The 18,149-nt window shown below is 44.9% G+C and overlaps 14 non-coding genes across 14 annotated transcripts; all 14 read right to left on the bottom strand.

Annotated features, from left to right (window-relative positions):
• Positions 1-551: 551 nt before the first annotated feature.
• LOC141176562 (U2 spliceosomal RNA) lies at positions 552-742 on the bottom strand. The gene has a single exon (XR_012253238.1). It is a non-coding gene; the product is annotated as a U2 spliceosomal RNA (small nuclear RNA).
• A 1,119-nt stretch (positions 743-1,861) lies between these two features.
• On the bottom strand, positions 1,862-2,052 carry LOC141176561 (U2 spliceosomal RNA). The gene has a single exon (XR_012253237.1). It is a non-coding gene; the product is annotated as a U2 spliceosomal RNA (small nuclear RNA).
• A 1,112-nt stretch (positions 2,053-3,164) lies between these two features.
• Positions 3,165-3,355, bottom strand: LOC141176560 (U2 spliceosomal RNA). Its single transcript, XR_012253236.1, has one exon. It is a non-coding gene; the product is annotated as a U2 spliceosomal RNA (small nuclear RNA).
• A 1,118-nt stretch (positions 3,356-4,473) lies between these two features.
• Positions 4,474-4,664, bottom strand: LOC141176558 (U2 spliceosomal RNA). The gene has a single exon (XR_012253234.1). It is a non-coding gene; the product is annotated as a U2 spliceosomal RNA (small nuclear RNA).
• Positions 4,665-5,779: 1,115 nt separating this feature from the next.
• Positions 5,780-5,970, bottom strand: LOC141176557 (U2 spliceosomal RNA). Its single transcript, XR_012253233.1, has one exon. It is a non-coding gene; the product is annotated as a U2 spliceosomal RNA (small nuclear RNA).
• A 1,115-nt stretch (positions 5,971-7,085) lies between these two features.
• LOC141176556 (U2 spliceosomal RNA) lies at positions 7,086-7,276 on the bottom strand. The gene has a single exon (XR_012253232.1). It is a non-coding gene; the product is annotated as a U2 spliceosomal RNA (small nuclear RNA).
• A 1,115-nt stretch (positions 7,277-8,391) lies between these two features.
• LOC141176555 (U2 spliceosomal RNA) lies at positions 8,392-8,582 on the bottom strand. The gene has a single exon (XR_012253231.1). It is a non-coding gene; the product is annotated as a U2 spliceosomal RNA (small nuclear RNA).
• A 1,115-nt stretch (positions 8,583-9,697) lies between these two features.
• On the bottom strand, positions 9,698-9,888 carry LOC141176554 (U2 spliceosomal RNA). Its single transcript, XR_012253230.1, has one exon. It is a non-coding gene; the product is annotated as a U2 spliceosomal RNA (small nuclear RNA).
• Positions 9,889-11,003: 1,115 nt separating this feature from the next.
• Positions 11,004-11,194, bottom strand: LOC141176551 (U2 spliceosomal RNA). The gene has a single exon (XR_012253228.1). It is a non-coding gene; the product is annotated as a U2 spliceosomal RNA (small nuclear RNA).
• Positions 11,195-12,309: 1,115 nt separating this feature from the next.
• On the bottom strand, positions 12,310-12,500 carry LOC141176550 (U2 spliceosomal RNA). The gene has a single exon (XR_012253227.1). It is a non-coding gene; the product is annotated as a U2 spliceosomal RNA (small nuclear RNA).
• A 1,115-nt stretch (positions 12,501-13,615) lies between these two features.
• On the bottom strand, positions 13,616-13,806 carry LOC141177412 (U2 spliceosomal RNA). Its single transcript, XR_012254009.1, has one exon. It is a non-coding gene; the product is annotated as a U2 spliceosomal RNA (small nuclear RNA).
• Positions 13,807-14,921: 1,115 nt separating this feature from the next.
• On the bottom strand, positions 14,922-15,112 carry LOC141176549 (U2 spliceosomal RNA). Its single transcript, XR_012253226.1, has one exon. It is a non-coding gene; the product is annotated as a U2 spliceosomal RNA (small nuclear RNA).
• A 1,115-nt stretch (positions 15,113-16,227) lies between these two features.
• LOC141176548 (U2 spliceosomal RNA) lies at positions 16,228-16,418 on the bottom strand. The gene has a single exon (XR_012253225.1). It is a non-coding gene; the product is annotated as a U2 spliceosomal RNA (small nuclear RNA).
• Positions 16,419-17,533: 1,115 nt separating this feature from the next.
• Positions 17,534-17,724, bottom strand: LOC141176547 (U2 spliceosomal RNA). Its single transcript, XR_012253224.1, has one exon. It is a non-coding gene; the product is annotated as a U2 spliceosomal RNA (small nuclear RNA).
• Positions 17,725-18,149: the final 425 nt, after the last annotated feature.

The following is an 18,149-nucleotide window of genomic DNA, read 5'->3' as shown; positions in this document are numbered from 1 at the left end:
CTCTTTTATAGTCTGCAGGCATTAAATGAAAGAAGTCAGTGTTCCAGCAGAAGGAGACAACGTTTCAGAAAAGGCATTGTAGCAAACCAAAAAAGAAATTTTAAGCGCAGCAGAGTAACCAGCGCACATACCTGTTAGCTCAGGTGAGTTTAAAAGGCTGCTGTTGATAACAAGGGCATTTGCTAAATAGATGGTGTGTGTGCAACAATATACTGAAAGGTCAATTATATTGTGCAGCTTATCTCACCACCTGTAGTTATTTAGGTGAAAGCTCCAAAATGCTTGCCTAATATGTCTGTTTATCCAAAAGGAAGTAAAAAGGGAGAGCTAGAAAGATAGCATTGCATCACATTACATGGCAATGCAATGCACAGTTGCTGAAGTTGAACCAAAATGAGCTTGTAATCTGGCTTCTGCAACTTTGAACATGAAAAATCCAATGAGGAGAAGAAAAGCAAAGCCAAAGAGTCCATCCCAAAATCCGACAAACAAGCAAAATGAACAAAAAACATTGAATTCAATTCTTTCTGATTTTAGAAACTGCATTAAAGAAGGGGTGCACCGGTCCTGGAGATACTGCAATACCAGGTCAATGCGTGGAGTGGACAGAGCAAGCTCTTTTTCCATCTCCCTGTTCTAAAAATCCATTTAATATATGGTCCCCAGATAGGGGACGTATCAGATATTAAACTGATAAGAACAGATACTACACTTGATCTTAGCCAAAAGGCCGAGAAGCGATAACCAGAATTGGTTTCAAACTACGGAGCCACCCAAGGATCCTGAAAAGTCCATTTGTGGAGATGAGCTCCTGGACTCCCGTTAAGAAGACATGTTGTCAACCTCTAGATCCCTTACATGCCTGCACTTTTCGGCTTGCTGCTGCTGCAATCCACGCGTTTTAGATCTGCATAACTCCACCTCTTTAAACACAGCACCTTCACCCCCTGCTGTTCCCACCCGCCTCAACACAGTTGGAAGGGAGGAGAACCAATTAAGGCGGGGGGTGGGGTGGAACGAGCAGCTGTCTATCTACCCTTAGCAGGAGGGCTCCTGATTACATACCTCTCCTGCTGCTGCTGCTGCTGGCTGTCCAGCAGCAGACTGAAGGTGGCTGCTGCTGTGCACAGGTATATAAAGGCTCAGAGCCTATTATGACACGCGCAGCCAGCGTTCCATTGCCACATTCCATCTACTGCAGGCAGGATACCTGGCTGGCTGAATGTCGCTGAGAAGCTCACAGAGACCGCCATAAGCAACAGTTTAACAGAATGCCACAGACTAATCAACCAAACTTTTTGGGTTGGGTTCTCTTTTATAGTCTGCAGGCATTAAATGAAAGAAGTCAGTGTTCCAGCAGAAGGAGACAACGTTTCAGAAAAGGCATTGTAGCAAACCAAAAAAGAAATTTTAAGCGCAGCAGAGTAACCAGCGCACATACCTGTTAGCTCAGGTGAGTTTAAAAGGCTGCTGTTGATAACAAGGGCATTTGCTAAATAGATGGTGTGTGTGCAACAATATACTGAAAGGTCAATTATATTGTGCAGCTTATCTCACCACCTGTAGTTATTTAGGTGAAAGCTCCAAAATGCTTGCCTAATATGTCTGTTTATCCAAAAGGAAGTAAAAAGGGAGAGCTAGAAAGATAGCATTGCATCACATTACATGGCAATGCAATGCACAGTTGCTGAAGTTGAACCAAAATGAGCTTGTAATCTGGCTTCTGCAACTTTGAACATGAAAAATCCAATGAGGAGAAGAAAAGCAAAGCCAAAGAGTCCATCCCAAAATCCGACAAACAAGCAAAATGAACAAAAAACATTGAATTCAATTCTTTCTGATTTTAGAAACTGCATTAAAGAAGGGGTGCACCGGTCCTGGAGATACTGCAATACCAGGTCAATGCGTGGAGTGGACAGAGCAAGCTCTTTTTCCATCTCCCTGTTCTAAAAATCCATTTAATATATGGTCCCCAGATAGGGGACGTATCAGATATTAAACTGATAAGAACAGATACTACACTTGATCTTAGCCAAAAGGCCGAGAAGCGATAACCAGAATTGGTTTCAAACTACGGAGCCACCCAAGGATCCTGAAAAGTCCATTTGTGGAGATGAGCTCCTGGACTCCCGTTAAGAAGACATGTTGTCAACCTCTAGATCCCTTACATGCCTGCACTTTTCGGCTTGCTGCTGCTGCTGCAATCCACGCGTTTTAGATCTGCATAACTCCACCTCTTTAAACACAGCACCTTCACCCCCTGCTGTTCCCACCCGCCTCAACACCGTTGGAAGGGAGGAGAACCAATTAAGGCGGGGGGTGGGGTGGAACGAGCAGCTGTCTACCCTTAGCAGGAGGGCTCCTGATTACATACCTCTCCTGCTGCTGCTGGCTGTCCAGCAGCAGACTGAAGGTGGCTGCTGCTGTGCACAGGTATATAAAGGCTCAGAGCCTATTATGACACGCGCAGCCAGCGTTCCATTGCCACATTCCATCTACTGCAGGCAGGATACCTGGCTGGCTGAATGTCGCTGAGAAGCTCACAGAGACCGCCATAAGCAACAGTTTAACAGAATGCCACAGACTAATCAACCAAACTTTTTGGGTTGGGTTCTCTTTTATAGTCTGCAGGCATTAAATGAAAGAAGTCAGTGTTCCAGCAGAAGGAGACAACGTTTCAGAAAAGGCATTGTAGCAAACCAAAAAAGAAATTTTAAGCGCAGCAGAGTAACCAGCGCACATACCTGTTAGCTCAGGTGAGTTTAAAAGGCTGCTGTTGATAACAAGGGCATTTGCTAAATAGATGGTGTGTGTGCAACAATATACTGAAAGGTCAATTATATTGTGCAGCTTATCTCACCACCTGTAGTTATTTAGGTGAAAGCTCCAAAATGCTTGCCTAATATGTCTGTTTATCCAAAAGGAAGTAAAAAGGGAGAGCTAGAAAGATAGCATTGCATCACATTACATGGCAATGCAATGCACAGTTGCTGAAGTTGAACCAAAATGAGCTTGTAATCTGGCTTCTGCAACTTTGAACATGAAAAATCCAATGAGGAGAAGAAAAGCAAAGCCAAAGAGTCCATCCCAAAATCCGACAAACAAGCAAAATGAACAAAAAACATTGAATTCAATTCTTTCTGATTTTAGAAACTGCATTAAAGAAGGGGTGCACCGGTCCTGGAGATACTGCAATACCAGGTCAATGCGTGGAGTGGACAGAGCAAGCTCTTTTTCCATCTCCCTGTTCTAAAAATCCATTTAATATATGGTCCCCAGATAGGGGACGTATCAGATATTAAACTGATAAGAACAGATACTACACTTGATCTTAGCCAAAAGGCCGAGAAGCGATAACCAGAATTGGTTTCAAACTACGGAGCCACCCAAGGATCCTGAAAAGTCCATTTGTGGAGATGAGCTCCTGGACTCCCGTTAAGAAGACATGTTGTCAACCTCTAGATCCCTTACATGCCTGCACTTTTCGGCTTGCTGCTGCTGCTGCAATCCACGCGTTTTAGATCTGCATAACTCCACCTCTTTAAACACAGCACCTTCACCCCCTGCTGTTCCCACCCGCCTCAACACCGTTGGAAGGGAGGAGAACCAATTAAGGCGGGGGGTGGGGTGGAACGAGCAGCTGTCTACCCTTAGCAGGAGGGCTCCTGATTACATACCTCTCCTGCTGCTGCTGCTGCTGGCTGTCCAGCAGCAGACTGAAGGTGGCTGCTGCTGTGCACAGGTATATAAAGGCTCAGAGCCTATTATGACACGCGCAGCCAGCGTTCCATTGCCACATTCCATCTACTGCAGGCAGGATACCTGGCTGGCTGAATGTCGCTGAGAAGCTCACAGAGACCGCCATAAGCAACAGTTTAACAGAATGCCACAGACTAATCAACCAAAATTTTTGGGTTGGGTTCTCTTTTATAGTCTGCAGGCATTAAATGAAAGAAGTCAGTGTTCCAGCAGAAGGAGACAACGTTTCAGAAAAGGCATTGTAGCAAACCAAAAAAGAAATTTTAAGCGCAGCAGAGTAACCAGCGCACATACCTGTTAGCTCAGGTGAGTTTAAAAGGCTGCTGTTGATAACAAGGGCATTTGCTAAATAGATGGTGTGTGTGCAACAATATACTGAAAGGTCAATTATATTGTGCAGCTTATCTCACCACCTGTAGTTATTTAGGTGAAAGCTCCAAAATGCTTGCCTAATATGTCTGTTTATCCAAAAGGAAGTAAAAAGGGAGAGCTAGAAAGATAGCATTGCATCACATTACATGGCAATGCAATGCACAGTTGCTGAAGTTGAACCAAAATGAGCTTGTAATCTGGCTTCTGCAACTTTGAACATGAAAAATCCAATGAGGAGAAGAAAAGCAAAGCCAAAGAGTCCATCCCAAAATCCGACAAACAAGCAAAATGAACAAAAAACATTGAATTCAATTCTTTCTGATTTTAGAAACTGCATTAAAGAAGGGGTGCACCGGTCCTGGAGATACTGCAATACCAGGTCAATGCGTGGAGTGGACAGAGCAAGCTCTTTTTCCATCTCCCTGTTCTAAAAATCCATTTAATATATGGTCCCCAGATAGGGGACGTATCAGATATTAAACTGATAAGAACAGATACTACACTTGATCTTAGCCAAAAGGCCGAGAAGCGATAACCAGAATTGGTTTCAAACTACGGAGCCACCCAAGGATCCTGAAAAGTCCATTTGTGGAGATGAGCTCCTGGACTCCCGTTAAGAAGACATGTTGTCAACCTCTAGATCCCTTACATGCCTGCACTTTTCGTCTTGCTGCTGCTGCAATCCACGCGTTTTAGATCTGCATAACTCCACCTCTTTAAACACAGCACCTTCACCCCCTGCTGTTCCCACCCGCCTCAACACCGTTGGAAGGGAGGAGAACCAATTAAGGCGGGGGGTGGGGTGGAACGAGCAGCTGTCTACCCTTAGCAGGAGGGCTCCTGATTACATACCTCTCCTGCTGCTGCTGCTGCTGGCTGTCCAGCAGCAGACTGAAGGTGGCTGCTGCTGTGCACAGGTATATAAAGGCTCAGAGCCTATTATGACACGCGCAGCCAGCGTTCCATTGCCACATTCCATCTACTGCAGGCAGGATACCTGGCTGGCTGAATGTCGCTGAGAAGCTCACAGAGACCGCCATAAGCAACAGTTTAACAGAATGCCACAGACTAATCAACCAAACTTTTTGGGTTGGGTTCTCTTTTATAGTCTGCAGGCATTAAATGAAAGAAGTCAGTGTTCCAGCAGAAGGAGACAACGTTTCAGAAAAGGCATTGTAGCAAACCAAAAAAGAAATTTTAAGCGCAGCAGAGTAACCAGCGCACATACCTGTTAGCTCAGGTGAGTTTAAAAGGCTGCTGTTGATAACAAGGGCATTTGCTAAATAGATGGTGTGTGTGCAACAATATACTGAAAGGTCAATTATATTGTGCAGCTTATCTCACCACCTGTAGTTATTTAGGTGAAAGCTCCAAAATGCTTGCCTAATATGTCTGTTTATCCAAAAGGAAGTAAAAAGGGAGAGCTAGAAAGATAGCATTGCATCACATTACATGGCAATGCAATGCACAGTTGCTGAAGTTGAACCAAAATGAGCTTGTAATCTGGCTTCTGCAACTTTGAACATGAAAAATCCAATGAGGAGAAGAAAAGCAAAGCCAAAGAGTCCATCCCAAAATCCGACAAACAAGCAAAATGAACAAAAAACATTGAATTCAATTCTTTCTGATTTTAGAAACTGCATTAAAGAAGGGGTGCACCGGTCCTGGAGATACTGCAATACCAGGTCAATGCGTGGAGTGGACAGAGCAAGCTCTTTTTCCATCTCCCTGTTCTAAAAATCCATTTAATATATGGTCCCCAGATAGGGGACGTATCAGATATTAAACTGATAAGAACAGATACTACACTTGATCTTAGCCAAAAGGCCGAGAAGCGATAACCAGAATTGGTTTCAAACTACGGAGCCACCCAAGGATCCTGAAAAGTCCATTTGTGGAGATGAGCTCCTGGACTCCCGTTAAGAAGACATGTTGTCAACCTCTAGATCCCTTACATGCCTGCACTTTTCGGCTTGCTGCTGCTGCAATCCACGCGTTTTAGATCTGCATAACTCCACCTCTTTAAACACAGCACCTTCACCCCCTGCTGTTCCCACCCGCCTCAACACCGTTGGAAGGGAGGAGAACCAATTAAGGCGGGGGGTGGGGTGGAACGAGCAGCTGTCTACCCTTAGCAGGAGGGCTCCTGATTACATACCTCTCCTGCTGCTGCTGCTGCTGGCTGTCCAGCAGCAGACTGAAGGTGGCTGCTGCTGTGCACAGGTATATAAAGGCTCAGAGCCTATTATGACACGCGCAGCCAGCGTTCCATTGCCACATTCCATCTACTGCAGGCAGGATACCTGGCTGGCTGAATGTCGCTGAGAAGCTCACAGAGACCGCCATAAGCAACAGTTTAACAGAATGCCACAGACTAATCAACCAAACTTTTTGGGTTGGGTTCTCTTTTATAGTCTGCAGGCATTAAATGAAAGAAGTCAGTGTTCCAGCAGAAGGAGACAACGTTTCAGAAAAGGCATTGTAGCAAACCAAAAAAGAAATTTTAAGCGCAGCAGAGTAACCAGCGCACATACCTGTTAGCTCAGGTGAGTTTAAAAGGCTGCTGTTGATAACAAGGGCATTTGCTAAATAGATGGTGTGTGTGCAACAATATACTGAAAGGTCAATTATATTGTGCAGCTTATCTCACCACCTGTAGTTATTTAGGTGAAAGCTCCAAAATGCTTGCCTAATATGTCTGTTTATCCAAAAGGAAGTAAAAAGGGAGAGCTAGAAAGATAGCATTGCATCACATTACATGGCAATGCAATGCACAGTTGCTGAAGTTGAACCAAAATGAGCTTGTAATCTGGCTTCTGCAACTTTGAACATGAAAAATCCAATGAGGAGAAGAAAAGCAAAGCCAAAGAGTCCATCCCAAAATCCGACAAACAAGCAAAATGAACAAAAAACATTGAATTCAATTCTTTCTGATTTTAGAAACTGCATTAAAGAAGGGGTGCACCGGTCCTGGAGATACTGCAATACCAGGTCAATGCGTGGAGTGGACAGAGCAAGCTCTTTTTCCATCTCCCTGTTCTAAAAATCCATTTAATATATGGTCCCCAGATAGGGGACGTATCAGATATTAAACTGATAAGAACAGATACTACACTTGATCTTAGCCAAAAGGCCGAGAAGCGATAACCAGAATTGGTTTCAAACTACGGAGCCACCCAAGGATCCTGAAAAGTCCATTTGTGGAGATGAGCTCCTGGACTCCCGTTAAGAAGACATGTTGTCAACCTCTAGATCCCTTACATGCCTGCACTTTTCGGCTTGCTGCTGCTGCAATCCACGCGTTTTAGATCTGCATAACTCCACCTCTTTAAACACAGCACCTTCACCCCCTGCTGTTCCCACCCGCCTCAACACCGTTGGAAGGGAGGAGAACCAATTAAGGCGGGGGGTGGGGTGGAACGAGCAGCTGTCTACCCTTAGCAGGAGGGCTCCTGATTACATACCTCTCCTGCTGCTGCTGCTGCTGGCTGTCCAGCAGCAGACTGAAGGTGGCTGCTGCTGTGCACAGGTATATAAAGGCTCAGAGCCTATTATGACACGCGCAGCCAGCGTTCCATTGCCACATTCCATCTACTGCAGGCAGGATACCTGGCTGGCTGAATGTCGCTGAGAAGCTCACAGAGACCGCCATAAGCAACAGTTTAACAGAATGCCACAGACTAATCAACCAAACTTTTTGGGTTGGGTTCTCTTTTATAGTCTGCAGGCATTAAATGAAAGAAGTCAGTGTTCCAGCAGAAGGAGACAACGTTTCAGAAAAGGCATTGTAGCAAACCAAAAAATAAATTTTAAGCGCAGCAGAGTAACCAGCGCACATACCTGTTAGCTCAGGTGAGTTTAAAAGGCTGCTGTTGATAACAAGGGCATTTGCTAAATAGATGGTGTGTGTGCAACAATATACTGAAAGGTCAATTATATTGTGCAGCTTATCTCACCACCTGTAGTTATTTAGGTGAAAGCTCCAAAATGCTTGCCTAATATGTCTGTTTATCCAAAAGGAAGTAAAAAGGGAGAGCTAGAAAGATAGCATTGCATCACATTACATGGCAATGCAATGCACAGTTGCTGAAGTTGAACCAAAATGAGCTTGTAATCTGGCTTCTGCAACTTTGAACATGAAAAATCCAATGAGGAGAAGAAAAGCAAAGCCAAAGAGTCCATCCCAAAATCCGACAAACAAGCAAAATGAACAAAAAACATTGAATTCAATTCTTTCTGATTTTAGAAACTGCATTAAAGAAGGGGTGCACCGGTCCTGGAGATACTGCAATACCAGGTCAATGCGTGGAGTGGACAGAGCAAGCTCTTTTTCCATCTCCCTGTTCTAAAAATCCATTTAATATATGGTCCCCAGATAGGGGACGTATCAGATATTAAACTGATAAGAACAGATACTACACTTGATCTTAGCCAAAAGGCCGAGAAGCGATAACCAGAATTGGTTTCAAACTACGGAGCCACCCAAGGATCCTGAAAAGTCCATTTGTGGAGATGAGCTCCTGGACTCCCGTTAAGAAGACATGTTGTCAACCTCTAGATCCCTTACATGCCTGCACTTTTCGGCTTGCTGCTGCTGCAATCCACGCGTTTTAGATCTGCATAACTCCACCTCTTTAAACACAGCACCTTCACCCCCTGCTGTTCCCACCCGCCTCAACACCGTTGGAAGGGAGGAGAACCAATTAAGGCGGGGGGTGGGGTGGAACGAGCAGCTGTCTACCCTTAGCAGGAGGGCTCCTGATTACATACCTCTCCTGCTGCTGCTGCTGCTGGCTGTCCAGCAGCAGACTGAAGGTGGCTGCTGCTGTGCACAGGTATATAAAGGCTCAGAGCCTATTATGACACGCGCAGCCAGCGTTCCATTGCCACATTCCATCTACTGCAGGCAGGATACCTGGCTGGCTGAATGTCGCTGAGAAGCTCACAGAGACCGCCATAAGCAACAGTTTAACAGAATGCCACAGACTAATCAACCAAACTTTTTGGGTTGGGTTCTCTTTTATAGTCTGCAGGCATTAAATGAAAGAAGTCAGTGTTCCAGCAGAAGGAGACAACGTTTCAGAAAAGGCATTGTAGCAAACCAAAAAATAAATTTTAAGCGCAGCAGAGTAACCAGCGCACATACCTGTTAGCTCAGGTGAGTTTAAAAGGCTGCTGTTGATAACAAGGGCATTTGCTAAATAGATGGTGTGTGTGCAACAATATACTGAAAGGTCAATTATATTGTGCAGCTTATCTCACCACCTGTAGTTATTTAGGTGAAAGCTCCAAAATGCTTGCCTAATATGTCTGTTTATCCAAAAGGAAGTAAAAAGGGAGAGCTAGAAAGATAGCATTGCATCACATTACATGGCAATGCAATGCACAGTTGCTGAAGTTGAACCAAAATGAGCTTGTAATCTGGCTTCTGCAACTTTGAACATGAAAAATCCAATGAGGAGAAGAAAAGCAAAGCCAAAGAGTCCATCCCAAAATCCGACAAACAAGCAAAATGAACAAAAAACATTGAATTCAATTCTTTCTGATTTTAGAAACTGCATTAAAGAAGGGGTGCACCGGTCCTGGAGATACTGCAATACCAGGTCAATGCGTGGAGTGGACAGAGCAAGCTCTTTTTCCATCTCCCTGTTCTAAAAATCCATTTAATATATGGTCCCCAGATAGGGGACGTATCAGATATTAAACTGATAAGAACAGATACTACACTTGATCTTAGCCAAAAGGCCGAGAAGCGATAACCAGAATTGGTTTCAAACTACGGAGCCACCCAAGGATCCTGAAAAGTCCATTTGTGGAGATGAGCTCCTGGACTCCCGTTAAGAAGACATGTTGTCAACCTCTAGATCCCTTACATGCCTGCACTTTTCGGCTTGCTGCTGCTGCAATCCACGCGTTTTAGATCTGCATAACTCCACCTCTTTAAACACAGCACCTTCACCCCCTGCTGTTCCCACCCGCCTCAACACCGTTGGAAGGGAGGAGAACCAATTAAGGCGGGGGGTGGGGTGGAACGAGCAGCTGTCTACCCTTAGCAGGAGGGCTCCTGATTACATACCTCTCCTGCTGCTGCTGCTGCTGGCTGTCCAGCAGCAGACTGAAGGTGGCTGCTGCTGTGCACAGGTATATAAAGGCTCAGAGCCTATTATGACACGCGCAGCCAGCGTTCCATTGCCACATTCCATCTACTGCAGGCAGGATACCTGGCTGGCTGAATGTCGCTGAGAAGCTCACAGAGACCGCCATAAGCAACAGTTTAACAGAATGCCACAGACTAATCAACCAAACTTTTTGGGTTGGGTTCTCTTTTATAGTCTGCAGGCATTAAATGAAAGAAGTCAGTGTTCCAGCAGAAGGAGACAACGTTTCAGAAAAGGCATTGTAGCAAACCAAAAAAGAAATTTTAAGCGCAGCAGAGTAACCAGCGCACATACCTGTTAGCTCAGGTGAGTTTAAAAGGCTGCTGTTGATAACAAGGGCATTTGCTAAATAGATGGTGTGTGTGCAACAATATACTGAAAGGTCAATTATATTGTGCAGCTTATCTCACCACCTGTAGTTATTTAGGTGAAAGCTCCAAAATGCTTGCCTAATATGTCTGTTTATCCAAAAGGAAGTAAAAAGGGAGAGCTAGAAAGATAGCATTGCATCACATTACATGGCAATGCAATGCACAGTTGCTGAAGTTGAACCAAAATGAGCTTGTAATCTGGCTTCTGCAACTTTGAACATGAAAAATCCAATGAGGAGAAGAAAAGCAAAGCCAAAGAGTCCATCCCAAAATCCGACAAACAAGCAAAATGAACAAAAAACATTGAATTCAATTCTTTCTGATTTTAGAAACTGCATTAAAGAAGGGGTGCACCGGTCCTGGAGATACTGCAATACCAGGTCAATGCGTGGAGTGGACAGAGCAAGCTCTTTTTCCATCTCCCTGTTCTAAAAATCCATTTAATATATGGTCCCCAGATAGGGGACGTATCAGATATTAAACTGATAAGAACAGATACTACACTTGATCTTAGCCAAAAGGCCGAGAAGCGATAACCAGAATTGGTTTCAAACTACGGAGCCACCCAAGGATCCTGAAAAGTCCATTTGTGGAGATGAGCTCCTGGACTCCCGTTAAGAAGACATGTTGTCAACCTCTAGATCCCTTACATGCCTGCACTTTTCGGCTTGCTGCTGCTGCAATCCACGCGTTTTAGATCTGCATAACTCCACCTCTTTAAACACAGCACCTTCACCCCCTGCTGTTCCCACCCGCCTCAACACCGTTGGAAGGGAGGAGAACCAATTAAGGCGGGGGGTGGGGTGGAACGAGCAGCTGTCTACCCTTAGCAGGAGGGCTCCTGATTACATACCTCTCCTGCTGCTGCTGCTGCTGGCTGTCCAGCAGCAGACTGAAGGTGGCTGCTGCTGTGCACAGGTATATAAAGGCTCAGAGCCTATTATGACACGCGCAGCCAGCGTTCCATTGCCACATTCCATCTACTGCAGGCAGGATACCTGGCTGGCTGAATGTCGCTGAGAAGCTCACAGAGACCGCCATAAGCAACAGTTTAACAGAATGCCACAGACTAATCAACCAAACTTTTTGGGTTGGGTTCTCTTTTATAGTCTGCAGGCATTAAATGAAAGAAGTCAGTGTTCCAGCAGAAGGAGACAACGTTTCAGAAAAGGCATTGTAGCAAACCAAAAAATAAATTTTAAGCGCAGCAGAGTAACCAGCGCACATACCTGTTAGCTCAGGTGAGTTTAAAAGGCTGCTGTTGATAACAAGGGCATTTGCTAAATAGATGGTGTGTGTGCAACAATATACTGAAAGGTCAATTATATTGTGCAGCTTATCTCACCACCTGTAGTTATTTAGGTGAAAGCTCCAAAATGCTTGCCTAATATGTCTGTTTATCCAAAAGGAAGTAAAAAGGGAGAGCTAGAAAGATAGCATTGCATCACATTACATGGCAATGCAATGCACAGTTGCTGAAGTTGAACCAAAATGAGCTTGTAATCTGGCTTCTGCAACTTTGAACATGAAAAATCCAATGAGGAGAAGAAAAGCAAAGCCAAAGAGTCCATCCCAAAATCCGACAAACAAGCAAAATGAACAAAAAACATTGAATTCAATTCTTTCTGATTTTAGAAACTGCATTAAAGAAGGGGTGCACCGGTCCTGGAGATACTGCAATACCAGGTCAATGCGTGGAGTGGACAGAGCAAGCTCTTTTTCCATCTCCCTGTTCTAAAAATCCATTTAATATATGGTCCCCAGATAGGGGACGTATCAGATATTAAACTGATAAGAACAGATACTACACTTGATCTTAGCCAAAAGGCCGAGAAGCGATAACCAGAATTGGTTTCAAACTACGGAGCCACCCAAGGATCCTGAAAAGTCCATTTGTGGAGATGAGCTCCTGGACTCCCGTTAAGAAGACATGTTGTCAACCTCTAGATCCCTTACATGCCTGCACTTTTCGGCTTGCTGCTGCTGCAATCCACGCGTTTTAGATCTGCATAACTCCACCTCTTTAAACACAGCACCTTCACCCCCTGCTGTTCCCACCCGCCTCAACACCGTTGGAAGGGAGGAGAACCAATTAAGGCGGGGGGTGGGGTGGAACGAGCAGCTGTCTACCCTTAGCAGGAGGGCTCCTGATTACATACCTCTCCTGCTGCTGCTGCTGCTGGCTGTCCAGCAGCAGACTGAAGGTGGCTGCTGCTGTGCACAGGTATATAAAGGCTCAGAGCCTATTATGACACGCGCAGCCAGCGTTCCATTGCCACATTCCATCTACTGCAGGCAGGATACCTGGCTGGCTGAATGTCGCTGAGAAGCTCACAGAGACCGCCATAAGCAACAGTTTAACAGAATGCCACAGACTAATCAACCAAACTTTTTGGGTTGGGTTCTCTTTTATAGTCTGCAGGCATTAAATGAAAGAAGTCAGTGTTCCAGCAGAAGGAGACAACGTTTCAGAAAAGGCATTGTAGCAAACCAAAAAAGAAATTTTAAGCGCAGCAGAGTAACCAGCGCACATACCTGTTAGCTCAGGTGAGTTTAAAAGGCTGCTGTTGATAACAAGGGCATTTGCTAAATAGATGGTGTGTGTGCAACAATATACTGAAAGGTCAATTATATTGTGCAGCTTATCTCACCACCTGTAGTTATTTAGGTGAAAGCTCCAAAATGCTTGCCTAATATGTCTGTTTATCCAAAAGGAAGTAAAAAGGGAGAGCTAGAAAGATAGCATTGCATCACATTACATGGCAATGCAATGCACAGTTGCTGAAGTTGAACCAAAATGAGCTTGTAATCTGGCTTCTGCAACTTTGAACATGAAAAATCCAATGAGGAGAAGAAAAGCAAAGCCAAAGAGTCCATCCCAAAATCCGACAAACAAGCAAAATGAACAAAAAACATTGAATTCAATTCTTTCTGATTTTAGAAACTGCATTAAAGAAGGGGTGCACCGGTCCTGGAGATACTGCAATACCAGGTCAATGCGTGGAGTGGACAGAGCAAGCTCTTTTTCCATCTCCCTGTTCTAAAAATCCATTTAATATATGGTCCCCAGATAGGGAACGTATCAGATATTAAACTGATAAGAACAGATACTACACTTGATCTTAGCCAAAAGGCCGAGAAGCGATAACCAGAATTGGTTTCAAACTACGGAGCCACCCAAGGATCCTGAAAAGTCCATTTGTGGAGATGAGCTCCTGGATTCCCGTTAAGAAGACATGTTGTCAACCTCTAGATCCCTTACATGCCTGCACTTTTCGGCTTGCTGCTGCTGCAATCCACGCGTTTTAGATCTGCATAACTCCACCTCTTTAAACACAGCACCTTCACCCCCTGCTGTTTCCACCCGCCTCAACACCGTTGGAAGGGAGGAGAACCAATTAAGGCGGGGGGTGGGGTGGAACGAGCAGCTGTCTACCCTTAGCAGGAGGGCTCCTGATTACATACCTCTCCTGCTGCTGCTGCTGCTGGCTGTCCAGCAGCAGACTGAAGGTGGCTGCTGCTGTGCACAGGTATATAAAGGCTCAGAGCCTATTATGACACGCGCAGCCAGCGTTCCATTGCCACATTCCATCTACTGCAGGCAGGATACCTGGCTGGCTGAATGTCGCTGAGAAGCTCACAGAGACCGCCATAAGCAACAGTTTAACAGAATGCCACAGACTAATCAACCAAACTTTTTGGGTTGGGTTCTCTTTTATAGTCTGCAGGCATTAAATGAAAGAAGTCAGTGTTCCAGCAGAAGGAGACAACGTTTCAGAAAAGGCATTGTAGCAAACCAAAAAATAAATTTTAAGCGCAGCAGAGTAACCAGCGCACATACCTGTTAGCTCAGGTGAGTTTAAAAGGCTGCTGTTGATAACAAGGGCATTTGCTAAATAGATGGTGTGTGTGCAACAATATACTGAAAGGTCAATTATATTGTGCAGCTTATCTCACCACCTGTAGTTATTTAGGTGAAAGCTCCAAAATGCTTGCCTAATATGTCTGTTTATCCAAAAGGAAGTAAAAAGGGAGAGCTAGAAAGATAGCATTGCATCACATTACATGGCAATGCAATGCACAGTTGCTGAAGTTGAACCAAAATGAGCTTGTAATCTGGCTTCTGCAACTTTGAACATGAAAAATCCAATGAGGAGAAGAAAAGCAAAGCCAAAGAGTCCATCCCAAAATCCGACAAACAAGCAAAATGAACAAAAAACATTGAATTCAATTCTTTCTGATTTTAGAAACTGCATTAAAGAAGGGGTGCACCGGTCCTGGAGATACTGCAATACCAGGTCAATGCGTGGAGTGGACAGAGCAAGCTCTTTTTCCATCTCCCTGTTCTAAAAATCCATTTAATATATGGTCCCCAGATAGGGGACGTATCAGATATTAAACTGATAAGAACAGATACTACACTTGATCTTAGCCAAAAGGCCGAGAAGCGATAACCAGAATTGGTTTCAAACTACGGAGCCACCCAAGGATCCTGAAAAGTCCATTTGTGGAGATGAGCTCCTGGACTCCCGTTAAGAAGACATGTTGTCAACCTCTAGATCCCTTACATGCCTGCACTTTTCGGCTTGCTGCTGCTGCAATCCACGCGTTTTAGATCTGCATAACTCCACCTCTTTAAACACAGCACCTTCACCCCCTGCTGTTCCCACCCGCCTCAACACCGTTGGAAGGGAGGAGAACCAATTAAGGCGGGGGGTGGGGTGGAACGAGCAGCTGTCTACCCTTAGCAGGAGGGCTCCTGATTACATACCTCTCCTGCTGCTGCTGCTGCTGGCTGTCCAGCAGCAGACTGAAGGTGGCTGCTGCTGTGCACAGGTATATAAAGGCTCAGAGCCTATTATGACACGCGCAGCCAGCGTTCCATTGCCACATTCCATCTACTGCAGGCAGGATACCTGGCTGGCTGAATGTCGCTGAGAAGCTCACAGAGACCGCCATAAGCAACAGTTTAACAGAATGCCACAGACTAATCAACCAAACTTTTTGGGTTGGGTTCTCTTTTATAGTCTGCAGGCATTAAATGAAAGAAGTCAGTGTTCCAGCAGAAGGAGACAACGTTTCAGAAAAGGCATTGTAGCAAACCAAAAAAGAAATTTTAAGCGCAGCAGAGTAACCAGCGCACATACCTGTTAGCTCAGGTGAGTTTAAAAGGCTGCTGTTGATAACAAGGGCATTTGCTAAAGAGATGGTGTGTGTGCAACAATATACTGAAAGGTCAATTATATTGTGCAGCTTATCTCACCACCTGTAGTTATTTAGGTGAAAGCTCCAAAATGCTTGCCTAATATGTCTGTTTATCCAAAAGGAAGTAAAAAGGGAGAGCTAGAAAGATAGCATTGCATCACATTACATGGCAATGCAATGCACAGTTGCTGAAGTTGAACCAAAATGAGCTTGTAATCTGGCTTCTGCAACTTTGAACATGAAAAATCCAATGAGGAGAAGAAAAGCAAAGCCAAAGAGTCCATCCCAAAATCCGACAAACAAGCAAAATGAACAAAAAACATTGAATTCAATTCTTTCTGATTTTAGAAACTGCATTAAAGAAGGGGTGCACCGGTCCTGGAGATACTGCAATACCAGGTCAATGCGTGGAGTGGACAGAGCAAGCTCTTTTTCCATCTCCCTGTTCTAAAAATCCATTTAATATATGGTCCCCAGATAGGGGACGTATCAGATATTAAACTGATAAGAACAGATACTACACTTGATCTTAGCCAAAAGGCCGAGAAGCGATAACCAGAATTGGTTTCAAACTACGGAGCCACCCAAGGATCCTGAAAAGTCCATTTGTGGAGATGAGCTCCTGGACTCCCGTTAAGAAGACATGTTGTCAACCTCTAGATCCCTTACATGCCTGCACTTTTCGGCTTGCTGCTGCTGCAATCCACGCGTTTTAGATCTGCATAACTCCACCTCTTTAAACACAGCACCTTCACCCCCTGCTGTTCCCACCCGCCTCAACACCGTTGGAAGGGAGGAGAACCAATTAAGGCGGGGGGTGGGGTGGAACGAGCAGCTGTCTACCCTTAGCAGGAGGGCTCCTGATTACATACCTCTCCTGCTGCTGCTGCTGCTGGCTGTCCAGCAGCAGACTGAAGGTGGCTGCTGCTGTGCACAGGTATATAAAGGCTCAGAGCCTATTATGACACGCGCAGCCAGCGTTCCATTGCCACATTCCATCTACTGCAGGCAGGATACCTGGCTGGCTGAATGTCGCTGAGAAGCTCACAGAGACCGCCATAAGCAACAGTTTAACAGAATGCCACAGACTAATCAACCAAACTTTTTGGGTTGGGTTCTCTTTTATAGTCTGCAGGCATTAAATGAAAGAAGTCAGTGTTCCAGCAGAAGGAGACAACGTTTCAGAAAAGGCATTGTAGCAAACCAAAAAAGAAATTTTAAGCGCAGCAGAGTAACCAGCGCACATACCTGTTAGCTCAGGTGAGTTTAAAAGGCTGCTGTTGATAACAAGGGCATTTGCTAAATAGATGGTGTGTGTGCAACAATATACTGAAAGGTCAATTATATTGTGCAGCTTATCTCACCACCTGTAGTTATTTAGGTGAAAGCTCCAAAATGCTTGCCTAATATGTCTGTTTATCCAAAAGGAAGTAAAAAGGGAGAGCTAGAAAGATAGCATTGCATCACATTACATGGCAATGCAATGCACAGTTGCTGAAGTTGAACCAAAATGAGCTTGTAATCTGGCTTCTGCAACTTTGAACATGAAAAATCCAATGAGGAGAAGAAAAGCAAAGCCAAAGAGTCCATCCCAAAATCCGACAAACAAGCAAAATGAACAAAAAACATTGAATTCAATTCTTTCTGATTTTAGAAACTGCATTAAAGAAGGGGTGCACCGGTCCTGGAGATACTGCAATACCAGGTCAATGCGTGGAGTGGACAGAGCAAGCTCTTTTTCCATCTCCCTGTTCTAAAAATCCATTTAATATATGGTCCCCAGATAGGGGACGTATCAGATATTAAACTGATAAGAACAGATACTACACTTGATCTTAGCCAAAAGGCCGAGAAGCGATAACCAGAATTGGTTTCAAACTACGGAGCCACCCAAGGATCTTGAAAAGTCCATTTGTGGAGATCAGCTCCTGGACTCCCGTTAAGAAGACATGTTGTCAACCTCTAGATCCCTTACATGCCTGCACTTTTCGGCTTGCTGCTGCTGCAATCCACGCGTTTTAGATCTGCATAACTCCACCTCTTTAAACACAGCACCTTCACCCCCTGCTGTTCCCACCCGCCTCAACACCGTTGGAAGGGAGGAGAACCAATTAAGGCGGGGGGTGGGGTGGAACGAGCAGCTGTCTACCCTTAGCAGGAGGGCTCCTGATTACATACCTCTCCTGCTGCTGCTGCTGCTGGCTGTCCAGCAGCAGACTGAAGGTGGCTGCTGCTGTGCACAGGTATATAAAGGCTCAGAGCCTATTATGACACGCGCAGCCAG

The sequence above is a fragment of the Phyllobates terribilis genome, unplaced genomic scaffold, assembly GCF_046119375.1.
Source record: "Phyllobates terribilis strain yellow unplaced genomic scaffold, ASM4611937v1 Scaffold_27__1_contigs__length_16484149, whole genome shotgun sequence".
Classification (NCBI taxonomy): domain Eukaryota; kingdom Metazoa; phylum Chordata; class Amphibia; order Anura; family Dendrobatidae; genus Phyllobates; species Phyllobates terribilis.
This window is presented reverse-complemented; position numbering and strand designations above follow the sequence as displayed.